We start from the raw sequence: 22,664 nt of genomic DNA on the forward strand, positions 1-22,664 counted from the left end.
TGGATATCTTTCAGGGATATACCTTTCATATTTAGATTGAGGTCCCCTCCTAGGATTGCTTCCCCTTCAGAGAAGGAGAGGAATTTGTTTAGTGTTTTCTGGAAGAATTCTAGTTGTTTCGTGTTTGGGGCATATATGGAGCCGATTGTCAGTTTGATTTTGCCATCTAGTGTCCCTTTAGCGAAAATGAATCTGCCTTTTTTGTCCTTGAGGACTGTTGTGGCAGTGAAGTTCAGGTCCCTACTGAGTATTATGGCTACACCACGGGCTTTCCCTGAGCCTTGTGCGACCCACTGTTGACTAAAGCGGGGGTCGCTCAGGAGTTTGCTGCCTTTGGGTGGATTGTGTATTTCTTGTAGGAAGGTGATGTGTGGTTTCATGGTGTTTATGTATGAGGTGATGCGTTTTCTTTTGATGGGGTTTCCCAGCCCCCTCACATTTAATGTAATTGCTTTTAGGTTAGCCATTTTGTTTATCTATTATGTGGGGCGATTCCATGCCAACCCGTTCGGGTTGTCTTGTGTCTCTCTCTTCGTGTTGTTTAAAGAACCAGTGGGGTTGCGCTGACCTAGGGTGTGGTGGATGGGGGGCTAGTAGGATTAGAGTGAGATTTGGGTTAAAGAGTAGGGGGTAAGTTGTAGGGAGTTTCCTATATGTAGTCATATAGGTGTTTGTTTGGGGTATTTTGGGCCATCTGGCATTTAGCCAGTTGGTCCTAGGTCTCAGCTGGTGTGGAAGGCCGTGTTCAAGGACAGGCCGTCCCCCCTGTTGTCTGCGATAGGGGGTGATCAGCGAGACAGTGTGAAGTGACTTTGTAACGTCGCTGTCAGGTATAAGGTTTGTAAGCAGTGTTGCCAGTATTATGAGCAACATTGTTGGTGTGTTGGGGTGGGGATGTGGGTGCTGGTACGCTCTGGTGCCACCATAGTGCTGGTTGGGTATCAGATTTTAGCCTGATTGTGGGTTGTGTTATTAAGGTTGGAGTTGTTTTTCCTTAGTATGGAGTATGAGGATGTTGAAGGTGTGGGTGATGGGGAATGTGGTTGAGGTCGTATGGACTGGTGTTGGGGTGGGGATTTCTGTGGGGGTGCGGGGCTGGGGGGGGTGTTGATGGTGTTAACTAAATCTATGTTTTGGGGGGGGGAGGGGAAAAAAAGGGGGGGGAATCACCAGTCCTTCAGTTTGTGGTTTTTTCCTGGTTGCTTCTTTCAGCCGGGGTTGTTGTTGTTGTAGGGTTGTCCATCTGCGATGAGTTGGTTTGGTTGATCTTGGTCTGGTTTCTTGTGTCGTATGGTCGGCGGGACGGTTCTGAGCATGATGCTTGCCTGTATTGGTTTGCGTTGTTGCGCCGCTTCTGTTGTATCTTTTTCTTCTGTACCATTGTCCAGTTGTTTGCTGTTGTTTCCTCGTGGTTGGGGCTGTCACTTGGTGGGTTTGTCGGTTTCCATTCCGGCGGGAGGTCGAGTTCAAGGTTCTTTAGTAGTTGCAGGGCCTCGGGTATGTTGGTAGCCATGTGTTGTGTTGTGTTCGTTGTTACAATGAGGCGGAAGGGGAAGCCCCATCGGTATTTGATCCCTGCTTGTTGGAGACGCTGGGTGCATGGGCGCAGGCTTTTCCTCCGGTTTAGGGTATCCTGCGATAGGTCCTGTAAGGCCAGAATGGGGGTTTCTCCATATCGAAGGTTGCTTGAGTTTCTGAGTTGGTGCCATATTTCTTCCTTCTTTCGGTAGCGTGTGAAACATACAATGATGTCTCTTGGGGGGGCGCTGGGTTTTGGCATAGGTTTTAGGGCTCTGTGAGCCCTCTCCAAGTCCTCTGCCTCAAGTTTCAGGCTTGGGATTGTGTTTTTCAGCCAGCGTATAATTAGGTCCGCTGGGCTTTTCTCCTCTGTTTTTTCAGGAAAGTTGCGGAAGCGGATGTTACAACGTCTATTGCGGTCTTCAAGGTCGGCTTGCTTAATTTTCATCTCGTTGTGTTCTGCTTCCATTTGGTTTACCAGTTCGTCCAGTTTCTTGTTCACACGTGCGTTCTCCTCCCGGTATTGTTCTATTATTCTTTCTTGCATTTGGTTCTTGTTCTCTAGAGCTTCCACTTTGGAGGTTAGATTGTTGATTAGTACCTGCATGGGAGCCATTGTGGCCTTCAGTGCTTCTTCTAATCGTGCTTCCATTTCCCTCAGATCTCGTTTCGTTATTGGGTGGTCATCATCTTGAAGGGGAGCTACCATCTTAGCATTGTTTGCCATCTCCCTGGTTGGTGTCATCTCGGTCTCCCTGATGGTTTTGGTTTGAGGTTGGCTTGGCGTCCTCTTGGGGTTGGGCGTGTGATGGTTAGGAGTTGTGGCAGTGGTGATTCCTGGGTATTGTTGGGTTGCTGAGCTGATCAGGCTTTGTTGGCTGGTGGCTTTTACAGAGCGTTTCGATTAGGTGGTCATTTGTGTCACTTCTAGCCTGTGTTTTAAGAACTTCTCTAGGGCTTCTGTAGATGCCTCAGCGGTGCCGCCGAGGCGGGGGGGGGCAGGTAAGCAGAGATGGGTAGACTCTCCTCTGCTTTCCCGTCGGCAGAGATGGGGGCAGCAACGGTAAATTTGGGGCTCCTTTTTCTTTCTTTCTTCTTCTTCCTCTCTCCCTTTCTTTCTCCCTCTTTGCGTTAGTTCCACTGTCCTCCGGGTTTTGGAGCTCCTCTTGGCTGTTGGGGGGGGGGTCGGGTGCCTTTCCGGCTCAATCAAGGTCGTGGGGGGGTGTTTTGGCTCCTTTGATAGATGCCCGGGCACCCCCAATTCCTCTCCGTTGGCAGTGCTGGCAGCAGCAGTTCTGGGGGGTCCGGGAATCGGTCACCAGAGCCTTTTACTCTGGCTGGCTTCAGGAGCTCTTTTCTTCTGCTGCTGCCGCCATGCTGCCTCGCCGGAAGTCCCCCACATTTTTTTTTTGAAAATTTGTTTTGCTTTTTCTGCTTAGTTACATAAAGCCCTCTCCGCTCAAATATTTCTACCTTGTCCTTCGTCTATGCACTATGGTGCAAAAAAGTTGGGACAGAAAAATAGCTGTGGGGCAAAGGGTTAAGCAGTCCCATCCCCTCTTCTGCTTAAAGCTTCAGGTCGCTTGGCGATAAGAAGCAGTTGGGGGAATTCACAAGTGCCTGCATGCAACATCTAGTTTGGCTGTGTAGTTAATGCTGTGGTGGTAAACCTGTGTCTGGACTGCACCACTTCACACAGCAAATGGGAGCTGATCTGACTGAAGACTCCTCCACTAAATAAATAACTAAACCTCTGAATGTAAGTAAGTAAGTACCATGTCATGGTTTGTTCTACATTGCCCTGAGTGCCTTTGGAGGAAGGAGGGCCATCCATCTGTCTGTCATTTCATCCATCTTCTTCCCCACCTGCTCTAGTGAGCAGGAGCCCATGCTGCAATCCCAAACAAGCTTCCAGCAAAGTAAATCCCAATGAACTAAGTAGCTTTGGACATTACAGCACTAAGATATTTAAGTGTGCTATGTTTCCAGTGGTGGTGCTACTGCACAAGATTTGAATTCATATCCCGCTTGCCATTCACTCCCAAGTTCCCCTTTGGACCTTGAAAATGGAAGCATGAGCCACTTACCACTGTGGATGGCCGAGGGTGCTGTGATATTCAGAGCCATTTCTCAGTCCAGTTTATGGTAAATGTTGTGTGTGGTGAAGCCCTTACTTGTGTGGGATTCCACTTGGCCAGTGCCATGTTTAAATTGGATTGCTGGACCCCATACAGGACCCTGCAATGTGAGTGCAGCATCCCTTGCACCATGGATCCCTAGCATGCTCATGTAGGGGAAGGCATCTCAGTTTAGAGGTTATGCCAGCTACATAATACCCAATATATCTTTGTATGCCTAACATGTTGAAATTGGGCCTCTGTAGATCTCTGCAAAAATACTTTTTTGCTTTCCGTACACAATACTGTATACTTTTCGTGCTTGGATTTCAGGCAGGCAGAGTGGGCAATAACCCACTCCCTTACTTTTCATGACACCCCGTTCCCGTTTTGAGGAGACCACAGGGAGAACTTATTTGGCCCAAAACTGGGAGACGTCGGGAGCTTGTGGAATTAAATCGAGGGCCACCACTGCACAATTCTCTTTGATTTAAACATGGACCTCCTTTGCTTCTCTCCCCTGCCCCCCAGTTAACAAAATGCACGCATGCATGCACAAGGAAGCTTCCTATGTGTTTTGGTGTCAAACCCCCATTTTTGCCTGTAAAAAAAAGTTATCCAGGACCTATGGTTATTCTATAGGGTGGCAATGAATTCCTGACGTTGATGACACGCTAAAATGGGTGTCGGCGGGAAGACGGAATCCTGACTTGGAATTCAATCCGCAAGGGAGCTTCATTTCCTTATTTGTTTTCTCCATTATCCGCCGCGATTAAAACCCATTCGGAGCCAGGCCGGCTGGTCTCAGCCCCGTCCGCGCGCTCGGCCTCGCCCAGGGGTCTCTCGCGAGCGCGCAACCGGCAGCGGCGACGTCCTCGCCCTTTTGTGCGGCAAAAGGACAGCCATGCCTCTTGGTACGAGGGGGAGGAGAGGGCGGCATTTCTCCCCTCAGCGCGGCTGCCTACCTAGCGAGGGCAGCGGGTGCTTTATTCTGTGTCACGTTTAATAAAACCAACTTCGTTTGTTAGACTTTGGAGTCCTAACGAAAGACTTTATTTATATGTACACGCATCACGGTGCTCGCCCCGGTATCCCCTCCGCCATTAATGCCTTGAGTCGTGCTCGTCCGTTGCCAATAGCAACGAAGACTCCCTCCCCCCCTCCACCTCACTCTCCCTGCCTCCGGTTAACATGGCGGCGTCCGGGCGCTGAAGCCGGCGCGCCGCTCCACCTGCCACTTTCCCTCTCTCTATGGTTACCGTGGAGGTCTGTGGGCGGGGAGTCCCGTGACGGGCCGCTCGGTGCGCGGTGACGGCGGCAGGCAGGCGGGCGGGCGAGGCGGGCGGTGGAAGCGGCTGTGAGGAGCAGGGGATGGCGGAGGAGCCTCCACGGTAAGGAAAGCTCGGGGGGCAAGAAGGCCTGAGGGCGGGGGGTGGCAGCTATGGGGCGGCGGCAGGGGCAGCTAGGGGGCTGCAGCTGGAATGTGGAGGGAGGGGAGGGAAGTGGGAAGGGCGGCCGTCTTGTAGGGGTAAGGGCAGCCGGGAGGGAGGGAGGGAGGCGGGCGGCTCGAGCGGGGTATCGGGAGCTTGGGAAGGGAGGGCGGGGTGGGGGAGGCGGAGGAATGCGGGAGGTCGGCGGGGCTGCAACCGAGGCGCGGGGGGGGGGGGGCTGTCGTTGGCAGCTGGGAAAGGGGAGGCGGCGGGAGGGAGGGCGAAGGGGACTCTGCGCAAAGGTGAGCGCGGAGGGGAAGGGAGGAAATGGGGCTCCGGATCGGGCAGGGGGCGCGTCTGTCGGGGGGGGGGCGCACACGAACCCGCCTTTTCAAGGGGGAAAATGGATGGGGAGGGGAAGGTTGGGCTGCAGGGGAAGGAAGGAGAGCAGCTGAAAAGGGGGAGGTTCCGAAGGCAAGGCGTGCGTGGAGAAAGGGGGCGATGGGTGCCAAGGGGGGAGGAGGAGGAGACGCAGTGGCAAGCCAAGGCCCCTCCTGCCTCCCTCCCAAGCAGGGGTGCTTGTTGTTGTTGTTTGCACCTGTGCAATGGAAGCCCTTGTTTAGGGAGGCAGCCCCAGCCGGTGGTGGTGCTGGGGAAGGCTGCTGTGGCCCAGGGAGAAGGGCGAGGCTGCAAGGGGGACCCCTCCGGGTCGACCTCGGGCAGTGGGTGGAGTATGCAGGGGAAAGGGCTCGGGAGGTGGTTGGCGAAAGGGCGCGCGTGTGCCTGAGCCTGTGCGCGTGTGCGCCGCTGCTTTGCTGGCTGCTGCTGCTGCTGCAAGGGTGTAGGTGGAGGAGCCTCTGATCCAAGGCTTGTCTAGGGCTGCTGCTTGTGCTGCTGACAGGAGGCAGGGGTTTGGGCCTAAGAGGCCACAAGGCAGAAGGAGAAACGGCAGCAGCAGCAGCAGCAGAAGGTAGTCTCGAGAAGAAGCAGGAAGCCCCGAACGCACAAAGCACTGACGCCCTTTTCCAGCAGGTATAGCCAGTGTCCTCAGATGGGTGAGAGTTGGATTATTTGCTCTAAGATAAAATGTCTGGTGTCAAGAGAAAGTGTGTGTATACTGTGGAGGAGTGATGTCAATTACAGAAGCAGAGATGGGCAGCTTGTCTTTCACCAAGCATGAAGATCAAGGGGGAAAGTTGTTTCAGGGATTTTGACTGTAATCAGCACCACTGTTGTATTTCCATTTTTAACACTGGCTGTTGATTCTGAAAAGCCCTGCTTTCCTTTCTAAAGGACGTGTATGTAATTCTTTTCCTATTTCATTGTGATTATATTTCAGTTTTCTGTATATGATTCTACTGTCTTTAATCATCCAGCTATCAAATTTAAAGGATTTGATTTTAGTGATTGCCATTTGATAAACACTAAAGTAGTTTGAAATCTGTTTCCATTTATTATGTTGAACAAATGTGTGTGTGTGTTTGCTAACTGTATAAATACAGTTTTATTTAATGCAGCATGAGATTTCAATGTTGGGTGTTTTGATTTTTTCAAGACTATTTTAAAAGATTTTAAAATGCATTTTTTAAAAAGACAAACTTTAACTCAGCATTTTTAATGCAACATTTCAAAATGTAGCTTAAACTGGTATGTAAAATCATTCATTTTTAGTAACTGCATATGCGCATGAAGAAATATGTTTTCACAGGCAAATAGCAATTATGGCTGAGTTTTAATTGTATATTGTAGCCTGCCTTTTGGAACTATAAAATTGCTCAAACATAAGTTAAAAGAGCATTTCCCACAATTGATGCAGATTCTTAGTCATTTTCAACAGAGGTTTTTTTAAAAAAAGGATTGTAGCCTTAAGTTTAAATGGGATTAAAAAATTAGGGGAAATGCAATCAGCAATCATATGGGAGTGCGTCCTATTGAACCCAGTGAAGTTGCCGTACTTCTGAGTAGAATTGTGTAGGATTGCACTGTAAGGCATGCTTGGCATTCTTAGAAGTTACACAATATATGCAGTCATGCTTTAAGCATAAATACTTTCTTGATCTGTGGAGTTCCACCTCGTTCTTATCAATACATTTATTCTGTTTAGTGTCATATTTTAGATAAGCTGATTTTTCAGACTCCATTACTGTTGACATGGGTTTAAATATTTAGATTGTCTCAGTGATTTATCCCAAGAGCTCTTAGCAAGTAAGATTTCCCAATAGATGGCAGCTGGATTCATTTTAGTTTGTGATAATCATCACATGTAAATTGGTTTGTTGAGCTTTGGAGTTTCTGTAGATGTAGCAAGTGAAATTAACAGGCCATGGTTATTTACATATGATTTGGGGAAGCAGCAGGTTTTTTTTTGGGGGGGGGAGCTACTTTGTACTTGGAGCTCCGCTTGCAATAGCTTTAAAATGTAGAAGCATGGCTGGAATTACATGAAAGTCTGCAGGCTCCCATGCTCCCAGTAGTTTATAGATGTAGAAAGTGATTTCCTTATCTGTGCTTTGGATTATGATAGAAGTAAGGTTTGTAAACAGTGCTGTCACTGTGTGTAGAGCTGCTGCTAGTTACAGTTTTTCCAGTGTTTGCAGATGTCATACAGGGCAGGGAGAGGCTTGCACATATATTATCTTGATAGTTACAGTATACTATCAAGCTGGTTCTTGTTTTAATTGAGTGAGATGGTCAAATTTTCATTGCACAAGTGTATAATTTCTGCAACAGTTTCTGGGTATACTGATTTATGGATGTGCTCATATTTTCTGTGTGCACTCCTTCAGTTTCATTTGATGATTCTTCTAGTGAGCTCATCCATGGCAACAGTTTCATTTTGACAGATATTAATTCTGTGAGGAAATAAATTCAATATGTGTGGTGATATTTATTTGTTTTATTAAAACAGTAATATCTTGTCCACCAAGGGTGGCTTACAGCATATATAACATTACAGTTCCATAAAACAATAACAAAAAGAAACAGGATCAGCTGTCAAAAATTCATACACATTATCATGTTTCAGTTATAAGAAATATGTCCAAGGACTGATATGGATAAACATTCTAGATTGGATCAAAATTAATAAAGGCTTTTGTAAAATACTGTCATGAGAAGACAATTTTGCAAGAAGAATTTGAAGTAATTTTTGAATACTGTAAACACTGTAATATGCTGTGTAAGCATTGGACACAGATTAAAGGTTCAGGGCAGCTCATATATTATTTGCTGGTTTTGCCCAAGCTGTTTGTGGTAAAGTTGATCAGATAATTCTTTTCAGATGAAAGGCAATGGCAAATAGAGGTTTCCATTTATCTTCACGTATAGCTTTGATGGCTCACTGCTGTTCATTTATGTATCTTTCTCCATCAAAACTTGCTCCCTGCTACTTTTATTTCCTTCTGTGTTGATTAATGTGTGACAACCAAGCTTGTGCAAGTTCTTCCTCTGTCACGGCCATACAATGCCTTTGTGCGGTATGAATTTTGGTGCAACCCCATCCAGGATAGCCAACTGACTAATTTCTCGGAGTGTCCCATAGGGCTGAGTGTCATCAGAATACTGATGGGACCTTGCCCCAGATCTCCCGGGGTCTCATCTAGATATTAAATAGCATTGGAAATAGTACCTTGTGGCAACCCATAACACAGCTGCCGGGGGCTATAAAGCACTCTTCTAATGCATCTCTTTGGACTTGGCCCTGGAGGTAGGATTGGAATCACTGTAACACAGTGCCCCCAATTCCTGTTCCCCAGAGCAGGCCCAGGGGGATACCATGGTCAGTGTCATCAAAAGCCTAGGACAGATCACAAGGCAAGGTCAAACCTCCCTTGCTCTGCTCTTTGCAAAGGTTATCCATCAGGGAACCCATGGGCAGGCCTGAACCCAGATTGGAATGGTTCTAAATAACCTGTGTCATGCCCCACCACAATCCTCATCACCACCTTCTCCCCGAAAGGTGTGTTTTTCATTGGTAGTTCTAGTCTAAGAAATCTAGGAGTGCTGCACCACTGTTTTCTTTCAAGGCAGGGACCCTCATGCAATGCAGTGTTTTTCATGCACTGGGCCCAACCAGTCAGACCACCTCTGCTAGATTTAATGAGCCAGGAGGGACAGGGGTCAAGAGGGCATGTGATTGGATATATTGCCGCCAGCATCTTGCCCACATCAGCTGATTGCATAAGCTGAAACTGATTCCATCCGATTCTGGGACTGGGTTCTTCAACCATTTAAACAGAATAAGGGACCAGAGAGGAAAAAGGAGAATAAAAGTTTGTGTGTATGAAGAAGTAGATTGTTGCCGACCTGGAGCCCTCGAGATGTTTTTGGTGGGGCTAATAGTCCAGAACATAAGGAGGGCATCAAGTTAGCAAAGGCTGACATGGAGGAATAAATGACAAACCCTGTTCAGTGTGTCAGGACCCAAACACTTGTCTCTGTGTTAGAATTGCTGTGGCTGATAGCTACATTATTATTTCTGTTTTAAAATTCCATTTTGTTGATATGGTAAGTGTCTATGAGTTGATAACATTGTTTCATTTACCTGCACTGCCTAGAGCTCAGTTTCCATTAGACACGCCTAAAGTACTCAATCCGGCTTGAAGCAGAAGTATTTTCCAGCATAACATTCTTTTCAGCATAATATCATTGCTATGTGTTTTTCCAGTCATTATCTCATAAAGCAACTGTACTGATTGTAGGCAGTTCTGTGTTAATTGTGTAGATCTGATGCGAGGGACCGGATCTGGGGTGGGGGTGGGGGCACTTACCTGTCAGATCACTGTGAAGAGGGAGTGAATTTTAAGTACATTTCTGATTCTTTCCTTTCTTCCTTTGGTCTCCCAAGATGGAACTCAAGATGGGCTGTAAAGGAAGTTGCCTTTATTTATGTTAGTTAACAGTCACATTATTTTTAAAGGCAGTGCCAAACATGATACAGTGCTACCTCAGGTTCCGTACGCTTCAGGTTACAGACTCCTCTAACCCAGAAATACTACCTCGGGTTAAGTACTTTGCTTCAGGATGAGAACAGAAACCGTGTTCTGGCGGCGCGGCAGCAGCGCGAGGCCCCATTAGTAAAGTGGTGCTTCAGGTTAAGAACAGTTTCAGGTTAAGAACGGACCTCCAGAACGAATTAAGTACTTAACCTGAGGTACCACTGTAATTGCTTTTATCATTATCATGGTGTTGTTGTTTTTTATCATGTGCTTTCCCCCTCAGATTGGCATTATCTCTGAAGACAATGTGTCCATAGCCTTGTGAATATGTGTGTCCTTTCTGATGCTTGTGCAAATGACCAGTTGCCATTTCCCAGCATATGTGTGTTCAGTGGGGTAGATGATATGCATGCAGCTTGCACACTTTCATAAATGGAACTGGCTTCTATGTGGGAAGTTTGTGCAGTTTGAGGCAGCTAAGTCCATCTCCTTTCTAACCTCATGTGGATGTCAAAAGAGACCACAAGAGAAGGGTGTGGCAGAAAGAGAAATGGGGGGTGCCCTGCCCACTTTTGGCTCTGGCCACACCCACTGCTGTCCCGACCTCCACCAAACACCAGCATGCAACCCCTGACTACTTTGAGGGAATGCAGCCCTTGACAGAAAAATGATTTCCCACTCCTGCTACAAAGGAGCAATGCCTTTTACGTGATGCAAGTAAATTTTGAAATATCTTCTGCATTTGTACTCTCATGACTTACGAAATATTGCTTGCTGCACAGCTGAGTTCATGCTTGCTGTCTAACTGTTGATGCTAAAATATACAGTATTATGTTTATGGAGATTTGCTCAGAGCTGGCAGTGTGCTTTATTAAAAGAGGATTGTGCAGGATGTTACTGCTAATAGGCAAGGTTGCTGACAGTTAGGGAGTACAGTTTCTCTTCCATATATTCCTAATCTATGGACTAGAAAGGATGGTTGGTACCATCTGGAAGGATTAAATGAAATGACCTTTTTTGATAGTCCATGACCCTAATAACATTATTATCAACAGTGGCCATCAGTGTGAGTAGCTTCAACGAACCCTGCCCTCCCTTAATTGTGTTTTCTAAAAAGACAATAATATGCAATTTGTTTCATACTTTAAGAGAGCTCAAACTGACTGGAAAGATCAATAATTATTGAAATAATTGGTGGTGGTAGTGGTGGTGGTGTGTGTTACTGAAAAGATACAGAATTCTGTAAATTATGCTTAGATCTCTCTCTCTCTCTCTCTCTCTCTCTCTCTCTCTCTCTCTCTCTCTCTCTCATTTGTCCTCATTTAGCGTGCTGTCTGATACTGATCAGTGATCAATCATATCTCTATTGAGGTAACATTCTTGGTGTAAAACAATATTCCCTTCTTCCTCTATCAGCACAGTTCCTTCCAAATGCATGTGTCTTTAAATTGAGTGGTTAATACCAACTAGGTACTTTTTTCTTTCCGTTTTTTGTGTTAGCCTGTGCTCCTATTGTCCATGCTGGCAATCTGTAGCCTCCACTGAACCCTTCCCCCCTTAGTTGTATATATAAAAAAGGAGATGAAAACATGTAGTACTCAGATATAAGTGCAAGGTGACGAAACTAGGCAAACTGCGTTTAGGCACAGCTCAAAGTGATTTCAAAATTATTTTGCGATTTAGAAGTGAATGTTCATCACTGGCTTCTGCAATTCAGTATTTCTAAGACTGTTTAGGGTTTAGTAAAAATCCTGATCATGTGAAAAAATTGGTGTGTTTTTTCAATTTCTTTCAGAAATTATGCTGGTTGTAAAACACAGAATTTATTCATGCTGAACAAGCTTAGTTTGGGAGCAGTGGAAGAAACTCATGCTTTCATAAGCAAAGAATTTGTCACTGATGACATGTCATGAAGTTTCTTCTTTTGTTTACATGGCTATTTAAAGTTGGGCCAATCACTGAAATTGCTCCTCTTGAGAATGCAGCATTAATGTTAGTTGGACTTGTACCAGCTTGCTGTTTTAAACACAAGTCTGTTGTGCTATGCCCTTTGCAATGAATGCTTGCGGAGAAATTAAAAATAACTTTGAGACTGAAAGTACTTGAAGATACATTCAGGCGACTTAAAAACAAATTTATGCAATGAAAATCATCCTGATTTGGTGATGAGAGAGAGCTAAAGCCAATTTTAGAGAGCTTTCTCCCCAGATAACTTCTTTCATATTTAGACACAGGTTATCAGTGTTCTCTTTATTTCTGATGCAAGTCTTCACATGTTCGTGCAAAGGTAGACAGAAATGCACCACCCACAAGAATGAGGTATCAGGAGGCTCAGGATAACAGGAGTATAAAAACTTCAGGGAAATACCCCGTGGTGGATTCTCCTCTGCCCCTACCCCACCCCCCAAATACCCAAAGAGGATAGTGGCCACACATTGCTGACTAACATAGACTGGAAAAAACAGAAAACGGAGTGGGAGGGTGATGGAATGGAGCGACTGGAAAAGGAAGCCTGAGGAAGAGGCAACTAGAGATAAAAAGGGAAGATAGAATCCTCTCATTATCTTGATATATTCTGGTTCACATGATGAATCTGTTTTAAGTGTCCCTAGGGACCGAAGTGAAAATTGCTGATAGGGATCCAGGAACCTGAGCATGCTCAGTGGGCACTGAATGCTACCTTGATTGAGGGTGAGGGTGGGTTGGGGAGATGAAATGAGTGGCTGCAACCTTGGTCAGAAGTGTTCTGCATTGCAACATTTTGTTGCAGAGCCCTGCTGGTAGTAATATCAAAAGACACGTGCTTTTAGGAATGGTTCATGCATTTAAACGAAAGCTTGAATTCTTGGTATATAGAATCTCCTTAGATGGTGCACTCTTGGAGGATATATAATATGCAAGCATAATGATTCTGGGAAAAACTGGAGACCCCCGTTCATAAACTGAGTACTGTCTAAGGCATGTCATGTTGAAAATCTCTTCCCTCAAAGTTGTCTCAGTCATTATTGTTACATATTCTGTCTATGGGGTTTGTCTGGCAATATAGCTCCAGCATTTACTTTAAAATATTTATATGCTTTCTATCATGTAAAACATGCAAGTGGTGTACAATACAGTCAAGCACATGTATACAATATACTAAAAACAGAGCAACACAACGCAAGCAGTAGTGAGTGTTAAAATTATAGTGGCTGGCATTATGAACCATCAGATGCTGATGCAAACAAGAACATTTTCAGCGTGTGCCTATGGTTTAACAAAGTCAAGGCATACTTTATTTCAGGGGGGAAGCTATTATATAGTAAGGCTGCCATCATGGAAGAGGTCCTCTTCTTGGCTTTTGCCAGCTGTTGCCAGATGCAGTTGGTTACACCAGGAGGGTCTCTGATGATGACCACGGTAGCTGGACAGGGCAGTATTGCAGAAGGCATTCACATGAATAGCCCAACACAAAGTTGTTTAGGCTTTGTAGGTTAATGCCTGGTCTGGTAGCAAATCAGCAGCCAGTGCAGTTTTATCATTCTGCATTATCTACAGCTTCCAGACCATACACCAAGGTGTCTAGGAATAGCCATTGCTGATGTACTGGCCAAAGCTGTTTAAAGAAACTCCTTGCGCTGCAGCTGTTGGGGTTCCAATAGCAGTAAATGGCTCTAAGATGGGTGGCTAACTACTGATGCTCATTCTCCATTCCAAGAGCAGTGCTAGAAACTGGGATAGAAAAGCTATTCACCACATGGTTGCTGCCTATGTAAATTGTGTGGCCAATGTGTGTGCCTATAGAGGAAAGTTTTTGCAAGCAGTCATTGATTCAATTCCTCAATACTTTAGAGTTCACTAAAGATTCCTTAGCACGTTGGTTAAAATGACTCTTACACCCTGCATACAGTTTACACCCTTGGTACATAGGTTAGTTTTAGGGTCTATCAAAGTTACCACTTTTATTGCCTATTTTCTGTGTGCTGTGAATGAAGCTCTTATGACCAAAAAGGCGATAAAAGTGGTAACTTTGATATTGAACGCTTAAAGCTCCAGTGATATAATGGTGGGCTGTGTGTGTTGGTGTTTGGGAGACTTGTGAAACTACATCATAGCTTCTCCCAGTTATTAATAATTAAAGCAATACAAGAAGTTCACTTTACAAACTAGATTGATGTGCCTTGACGCAGTGGGTGGCAAGAAAGCAGAAGCCAAAATCCTTCTGATGTATGGCATTGCATAAATTGGAGGGCAGCTACGTGTATACTGGAAGGTCTGCCACTACATGAACACTGGAAAAAGCGGTGAATCAAGTTTTGCAGGCTGCAAGATGAATTGGTATGAGGCAGCTGACAAGTCTAATGGCTCAAGTCCCTCAGTATATGACTCTTGCTCAAATAACAGATATCCACATTCCTCAAAACATTATTTTGGATGTCTGCTATTGTTTGTGTGAAATATTCTCTTTAAGTACGTAGCAATCTGCTGCACCCAACACTTTCCTTACTCCTGCATATTGCAGCTCAGGTTATCTTGAAGAAACCAGTAAAAGTTTTTAGAACACATATTCTGGTGCTTTGGAGCCTGGTGAAGTAAACAATATTCTCAGATATTATTTATGCTAAATAGTGGAGGTAAGGCTGTCTGGTTCTAGCATGAAGTCAGACCTGCACTCCTGCCTACTTCACTGTGGCATTGCTGCTTGCTCCTCTGCTTAGAAGTCATTTTGGCATTAAGGTGTGTGTGTGTGTGTGTGTGTGTGTGTGTGTGTGTGTGTACCTACCTACCTACCTACCTACCTACGTGTATTCATATGTGTGCATTTTGTGTGTGTATTAAATATAACACATCAGCTTCTGTATCACTTTCTGTATCTTAATGTTGTACTGGAATGCAGTTGGGGATCGCCCTAGCTTTGTGTTGTATTTCCAAGAATTCCTCCTAAAGGATAATAATAATAATAATAATAATAATAATAATAATAATAATCTGGCTGAGTTTCCCCAGCCATTCTGGGCGGCTCCCAATCAAGTGTTAAAAACAATACAGCATTAAATATTAAAAACTTCCCTAAACAGGGCTGCCTTCAGATGTCTTTTAAAGATAAGATAGCTGCTTATTTCCTTGACATCTGATGGGAGGCCGTTCCACAGGGCGGGCACCACTACCGAGAAGGCCCTCTGTCTGGTTCCCTGTAACCTCACTTCACGCAATGAGGGAACTGCCAGAAGGCCCTTGGCGCTGGATCTCAGCGTCCGGGCTGAACGATGGGGGTGGACACACTCCTTCAGATAATTGAGCAACATTTGTATATTAAGTGTCACTAATGTTATAGTCCATACTGCTGCCGCCTCCCATTCCCCACTTTCAAACATCCCTCTAGTTTTTATGGGATGGAGGGAAAAGAAAGTTTCAGAAATATGTTGCCCTTGCTTTAGAACCCTGAAGGCGCTTTCAGGAGGGGAGGTACTGTTGTCTCCCATGGGCTGCTTTCAAGTACCGGTATAGCCAGCCACTGTTGGGGTTAATTATGGCTGTGTGTGATATTATCCCCAGGTGTAACACTTTGTTTTCTCTCATAGGAATGAATAGGATTTCCCCCCCATTCCTACATGGGAAAGTAAAGGCATGCACACCATTGAGGAGGGGGCTAAACTTGCTCTTGGCAATTCTAGTGCTTGGAGCAAGAAGCTGATTTTGCCCCCTCTCCGAATCATGCTAGAGTGAGTTTGTTAGGAATTGGCACGGTACTTTACCTCATATGTGAAATAATATACAGAAATGTGGAAATAATAGTTATCAGTTTTATGTTTGCAGTTGCGATTGAGTTCCTCCTTGGGTGACTGTACTTGATCCAAACAAATCTCTTAGCATGAAGCCAAAAACAGAAACCGGAACCAAGAAGTTAAAAGCTCTTACTGCAAAGTAAGGGAAGCAAATTGTAATTGCAGCAGATGGTATTTTTCAACCCACGCTAGCAATACGCTATTTCACTATCGGTTTTTCTTTTGCTTTATCACAATCGGTCTAAACAAGCGCTGTCTGCTTTTTCTCACATAAGAAGTCTAAATTAAAGTTTAATCTTTAATTTCAAAAAAGTCAACAGTGAACACAATGTTTCAAGGTATATTTGGAGTGAATATCAAATTCATAGCTTGGACAGTAAAAGGTTGTTTGAAGTGTAAATACTTGCAGATTCAAAGAGAAAAACCTTAACCGAGATATAATATTGCAGTTAAAAATTAATTCTGCAAATGATTTTACATTATTAACCTTATTGCCTGGGCTCTTTTGCCTGATCTAGAAGTCATGCACAGCAGAATTTCTCCTTAGTCCATGTGTGTGCACATGTGTGTTTTCACATGTGTGTTGGGAGATGTTTAAATGAGATTCTGGAAACTTTATGAAAACAATAGTCCATTAAAAAAACACGAATCAGCCAAATTTTCCATTTAAAAACATCAGGATCAGTTTCAGGTATTCTTATAATAAAATAATGTTATTACTTTCCCACATTTGTAATGATGTTTCATTTGGCCTCCAGTTGAGGCATGTTCCATCTTAGTTTTAGAACTGTTTGTTATCCTAATAAATCTGATTTACGCTGTCCTTTTATGTGATAAGATTATTTATTTAAAATGGCCAACATGTTTCCCAGAGGCCTAGATCCATCAAAGTCAGTTAGTCTAGATGATCCTAACTCTACAATTCTATGATCTCAGTCTAGAATATGTTCTTCTTTAGCCTGTAATTCCAGTCAAGGTGCTGGTGGAGGGGAGTTCTTAGTATGGGATAAACCATCAAGGGAATTCTGCAGTGGTTTTGTTGGAGTGGAATTGCTCTGGTTGAATTGGAAGTTGTTCTTTTAACCAGCGAAAGCATTCCTATTAGCACAATGTTTATCTTCTAAAATTATAGTGGGAACAGAGGAGAGAGTGCAAAGGTCTCCATGGCGATAAGCATCTCTGTTCACTTGGTGACGTAGCCATGTCTGTGCTAAGCTAGTTGTTTTCTGAGTTCTTAATGGATAGAGCTTGGGAGACATGGGTGCGGGTGCTGTGGACTGCATTTGCAGAATGTGGAATCAGGATTGGGGGAATGTTAGAAACATGAGTTGTGATAGGAACATAATATGCGAAGCAGAAAAGATGAAGGTGTGTGTGTGTTGTTGTTTTTTTGCAAGAGTTTGGCTTTAGAAGTTGCGAATGCTGCAGTTCCCACCTGGCATATACTTCCGTTGTGATGTTTTTGCACAAGGAGAAAGTTTGTGTTGCATAATCACGGTGAGGGGAGTCAGAAATTCTCAGTTCTAAGTTCAAATATGTTAGGAAAGCCTTTATATTTGAGTTAGCCCCCTGTCAGTGGCATGGGGATAATGCTGAGCAGCAGTCCACACACTTTTGCAGGACTTAGAAGCCAGACCTTATTTACAGTACTGCTAAGACTTTCTCCCCCCCTCCCTACCATCACACTGGGCCCTCATTTTAACTGGTTCTGGAGAAGGCCAGGAGCAGCACAGGTCTCCCTCAGTGCTTCTAGCTTTCCTGGCATGTCTTATGCAAAGTGAGACATGAGAGCCTGCGTTTTCCCCAAGTTCTCTGCATGCATGTGAAGGTAGGGGTAGGCTGTGCCGCTTCTTGCTCCCAGAAGAAACTGAGAGGGTTGGATCCAGACTAAGTTGAACTTAGTTCCAGTTGAAATGAACAGAACAAGTTAATTATTACTATTGTTATTTATTACATTTCTATACCACCATTCCTCTGAAGATCACATGGTGGTTCACAGCATAAAAACACAATAAATACACACCATAATAACAAACAAAAGCAATAACCCCCCCACCACAGTCTAAAAGACCATAGATTGTTAAACATGCCTCCTGTTGATTTCAATAGGAATTAAGTTCAAGTAATTTAGGATTTGGGATGCGGGTGGCGCTGTGGGCTAAACCACAGAGCCTAGGACTTGCCAATCAGAAGGTCAGCGGTTCGAATCCCTGCGACGGGGTGAGCTCCCATTGCTCGGTCCCTGCTCCTGCCAACCTAGCAGTTCGAAAGCATGAAGTGCAAGTAGATAAATAGGTACCGCTCTGGCGGGAAGGTAAATGGCGTTTCCGTGCGCTGCTCTGGTTCGCCAGAAGCGGATTAGTCATGCTGGCCACATGACCCGGAAGCTGTATGCCAGCTCCCTTGGCCAATAATGCGAGATGAGCACCGCAACCCCAGAGTCGGTCACGACTGGACCTAATGGTCAGGGGTCCCTTTACCTTTACCTAATTTAGGAAAGGCTGTATTCAATACAGCATTAGGCAGATTGCTCCATCAGCACACATGTTTCTCCCGCCCAAACATTTTCTCTTTCTCTTCTCCCTCCTCTGCACCCCCTAAACTTGTTCTGGGGTTTTACCCAACCCTCTGGAGCAGATTTGGGGTATGTGCAGGGGTAGGAGAGAGGGGAATCCCATTGTTGCAAGTTTTAATTCTTGTTCTAGCACAACTATTCAGTAGAATACTGCTCACTGTCTCCAACCCAGTGCTTTCTGCTAGGCTTTGAGGGCTCTGTTTCTGCCTATTGATGCTGTGGATGGTGCAATGTGATAGCCAGAATTAAATGTAACATCACTACTGGTGATCATATTTGTGGTCCTCTCATACTGACCTGTCTTACAGGTCTGCTGTGGGCATTATTGAAAACTTGTCTTAAGGCATTTTTGAATACTGAAAACTGCTGTCTAAATGTTGAATTACATTAAGGCTAGAACTTTGTTTAAGAGATTCTGCCTGTTGTTACAGGGTTACTTTGCACTCCCTCTGGAAATTCTTATTGCTGAGTGGAAAAGTTCAATGTATGCAGTTTTAACTTCCCTGGATTTGGAGCATCTGATGTAATAATCATGCTAGCAATGTTTATCATTGAGGTATAATATGCATTTTGTGCTGGTCATGGACCAAAATACATTTCTGATTAGATATGAGTCTTATCTCATCTTTCCCCAGAAAATATGTTGAGATGACAGGAAAGCAGTATTTTGCCGGAGTGTTTTTTAATCCCACCATGAAGATTTATAAATTCCAGATATACATTTATGAAAGAGAGAGTGCAAAAAATTGAAAATACCTATTAATGACCATATATGTGTGTTTAATACAAATGGCATTGATCTGTTTTAACAATAAACTGCTTGTGGCTTTGTAATATTCAATATGTGCTTCCCTTCCTTTTTAATTTGAAAATATGGAGATCTGAAGCACTTTTATTCATGACACATAAAAACAAATCAGTATTAAATCTTGGCTTAATTTGTTTTCTGTGGGGAATTTTGGTAATTCACATGTATAAAGCACTTATAGACTCTTGCAACTTAAATGTTCTGAAGACTATAGCATCTAACTAGCATATGGTGAGAGTCTGATTTCCTGCCTCCACCCCTCACAGTAGAAATGTCATTGAGCACATGTGTTTAAAAACGTGATACATCATTTTAACAGACTTTGTAGAATCTGTTTGGAAAATACCTCCCCACTTCTCCCCTCTTGCAGGGATAAGATCTTCTGAAGCTGCTCAGTTTTTCATGAGATGATTTATTTTAATATGTGCAACATTTTCATGTCACCTTTTGAGGCTGAAGGTGACACACCTCAGCTCAAAGAGCAGATCAAAATAGAATATAAAAATACACTTGGAGATAAAACAGCAGTCCAAGCACAAATAATAATAATAATGTAGGCTCTGTTCACAAAGAAGGTAGCAGCACCAAAGGCCAAATGAAGAAGATGCACCCCTTATTTTCATGTTCTAAGCTGCCTTGAACATGGTTTGAACTGTGGGAAGGCGGCACACAAATGTATCTGGAACAGTTCCATTACAATTTATATTGCACCTGAGGTCCTTTGACTTCAGAATGCTGTTATAGTGATTCTTTCTCCTTCAATAAGTTACATTTCATTCTGAGCGACGGTGCTTGACGTTAGCAAGTATCGCTGTTATGAAACTGGCCACACAAACACACACAGCATTTCTCTTCTCATATTCTACAGAGTTGGCAGCAGGGACAGTTGCTGTTAAGTCAGGGAGGCTGGAAGATCTGAGTTTGTGGGCAGCCTCCATATTATTACTATAAGAGAACTATTCATGGGGGTGCATGAATGATGTTACATCTCGTTTGGCCTAAGGAAGAACTATTTTCTACCTGTATTCTAGTATTTGCCTCTTCCTGTCTGGATCTGTGCTGTCTTGCATTGGAATACAGAGATGTTGAACACTTTTAACCTGTTAGAAGATATGTATTGTTGTCTTAGAAGTTTCCTTATGAACTGGTGATTAAGAGTTCCTGGTTGTTGGTTTTTTGCTGACCATGCCTTGTGGTGTAACACTCTGACCGTCTTTGTGGTCTTTGATGTGTCCTCTAGTAAAGTGATGTAATTAACTTTACGGAAGAGTCCCAGTACTCTTGTCAGTTGCAGCATAATTATTATTTTTTTAAACCATTGTAATTAGCAATTGGTGTAGCTGTTTATCATTATTGCTGTGCACCAGCTTTAAAAGTTTGCTTTTGCTATAAATATATTTTCATATTTAAATTGTATGCACATTTTTCTGCGAGAGCAAGCATTCGTATTTATAACCTATTTTATCAGCAAAGTTGCCAAAGCGCAGACTCTGCCGTATGTAAGTCTATGCTTGCAAATTGCTGATAGCACCAGAAATGCAGCGCTCCTGGTATCACAGAAATTTCCAAAGCATCTTTGTTGTTTTCTTCCTTGCCCACAGATTTTGGTTTGGGCAAGCCTCCCTTCTAATATACTTGGTAATTGGGTTAGGGAACATTGCTCCACTCTTAATCTACTATAGTGTGGTAGCTTGAGCATAATTAAAAAAAGGATTACAGCCCTTTTCATTCTTATGTTTACAGCTCTTCATCACAGATGTAGCCTGGGATTGTTCACCATTTGTCTTTTCCTCACCCATGTTCACATCTCTAACATTTCCTCCCTTTCCTCGCAAGGGCAAGTGATCTGCAGCGTAGGCTGCTCTTCCATTGCAGAGCTGTTTCACTCTTCACATTGCAGTCATGTTTGCCCTGGCTGTGCTGCTGATTGTTGCAGTAAGCACATACTGAAGAAGGAATACATGTATATATGTATACACACACACACACACACACACACACACACACACACGGGAGTTGCAAGTTGCCATAGTTCCCCTGGCACCAATCCACTGCATGAGTCCTTTCACAGTGTGGGCTGTATTCAGTGGTTGTGCAAATGGAAAGCTGCTTATGCAATCATTTTTCTTTTCCTCTCCTCCCCTAAGACCAACTTCAGAGGTTTGGAGAGCCCTCCTGAACAGTGGCAGCTGTTTTGTATGGGTTGAAATGTGAAGGGGAAACCACCCAGAACAGGATAAAATAGATATCGTGGCCATTGGAGCATTATCCCCACACCCAATGGTGCTTTCCCCCTATCATTGCAGTCTTGTGCAACACAGTTCCACTGTTAATGAGGGTCACCAAACCACAGAAGCTGCCTTCTACTTATCAAACCACTGGATGGAAGGTCCCATGAGTGAGATTCAACATTGCAGCAGGACTTCCCTTGCTTTCTTCCTGCCTGCAACACCCACACCCTCCCAATCGGCTCTGGAGGATCTGCTAATCCTCTTGAACAGAGTTTGAGGGAACGTAGGGGGCTGCATGGTGGAAGAGAGACAGTGTAAATCCTTTACACAGTTGGGATGCCATGGTTGGATATCATCCTGTGTACTTAGTGCAGCAAACCAGGCTATAATAGCAAGTGAAATGCCTCTTTAGAAATGACATGGAGTTCTTGGGATTTGTGACAATTCTGATTATGGAACTCAGCTTTGGCCTTTCAAAAATGATTTCCACATAGCCACAAAAGGAAGGACGTTAGAAGTTTTGCACAGAAGATGCATTTGTGTAACATGTATGTGCTCCCAGTGTGCAAAATGGAAAATAAAATATTGTTGAACTGAGTATTGACTGTTGCATTCATGTAAGTAAAACCCCAACTACTGAAAATCAGTCAGTAATAAAATGCCACCTACTGTTTTTTTTAAAATTGCTTAATTAAATGAAAAGCCCGTACTTTTATTATTTATTTATTTATTTATTTATTTATTTATTTATTTATTTTTAAACTGCTAACATTTAACCCTGGATAGGTGTGTTTATTTGGTAGTGTCAGCCGAGCTGCTTTGCTTTATATTAACATAAGGATACCTCCTTCTTCTTTTCTTGTTCAAGCTTGAGCTGAAAGCACTTCCTTGTTTCATTTTGAAATAAAATCAGTTTCTTCTTTCTGAGAAATACAATCCTGTGATTTTTTTGAGCTACTAATTGTAGGCAGAAAATGCAGAGTGAAGATCTTACACTACTGAAGCCAGAGCTGAGAAGCATAAAAGCATAAAAGCATTTAAGGGATAAAGCAGGCACAATTTGTAGCAGAGAAGATGGGAAGGCAGAGGAATAGTGGTTGTTAACCCAGTAAGTGTACTTAATTTCCTGGTAGACTTTTGTGATTCTCTGCCCTTGTGAAGCCATGGGGATGAAGAACAGCATTCTGTTTAATTCTATGCAGTCTGTGGTATTTAAGCAGCTCTTCCCTAATAAGCCTTGAGTGTACCAAAATTGACAAAATATCATGAAACATTTTTTCTGT

At 43.8% G+C, this 22,664-nt stretch overlaps 1 protein-coding gene across 3 annotated transcripts in view; it reads left to right on the top strand.

Annotated features, from left to right (window-relative positions):
- Nucleotides 1-4,871: 4,871 nt before the first annotated feature.
- SHOC2 (SHOC2 leucine rich repeat scaffold protein) overlaps nucleotides 4,872-22,664 on the top strand; it is a 49,248-nt gene continuing 31,455 nt past the window's right edge. Inside the window, exon 1 of one of the 3 annotated variants that reach the window (XM_028730292.2) lies at nucleotides 4,872-5,026. The gene's annotated coding sequence lies outside the window, so the exon portion shown is untranslated. Of the gene's footprint in view, nucleotides 5,027-5,605; nucleotides 6,098-22,302; nucleotides 22,490-22,664 lie in introns of those variants that run through there. The other 2 variants (XM_028730293.2, XM_077930230.1) reach the window with 2 other exon arrangements.

The sequence above is a fragment of the Podarcis muralis genome, chromosome 6 (genome assembly GCF_964188315.1).
Source record: "Podarcis muralis chromosome 6, rPodMur119.hap1.1, whole genome shotgun sequence".
NCBI classification, from domain to species: Eukaryota; Metazoa; Chordata; class Lepidosauria; order Squamata; family Lacertidae; genus Podarcis; species Podarcis muralis.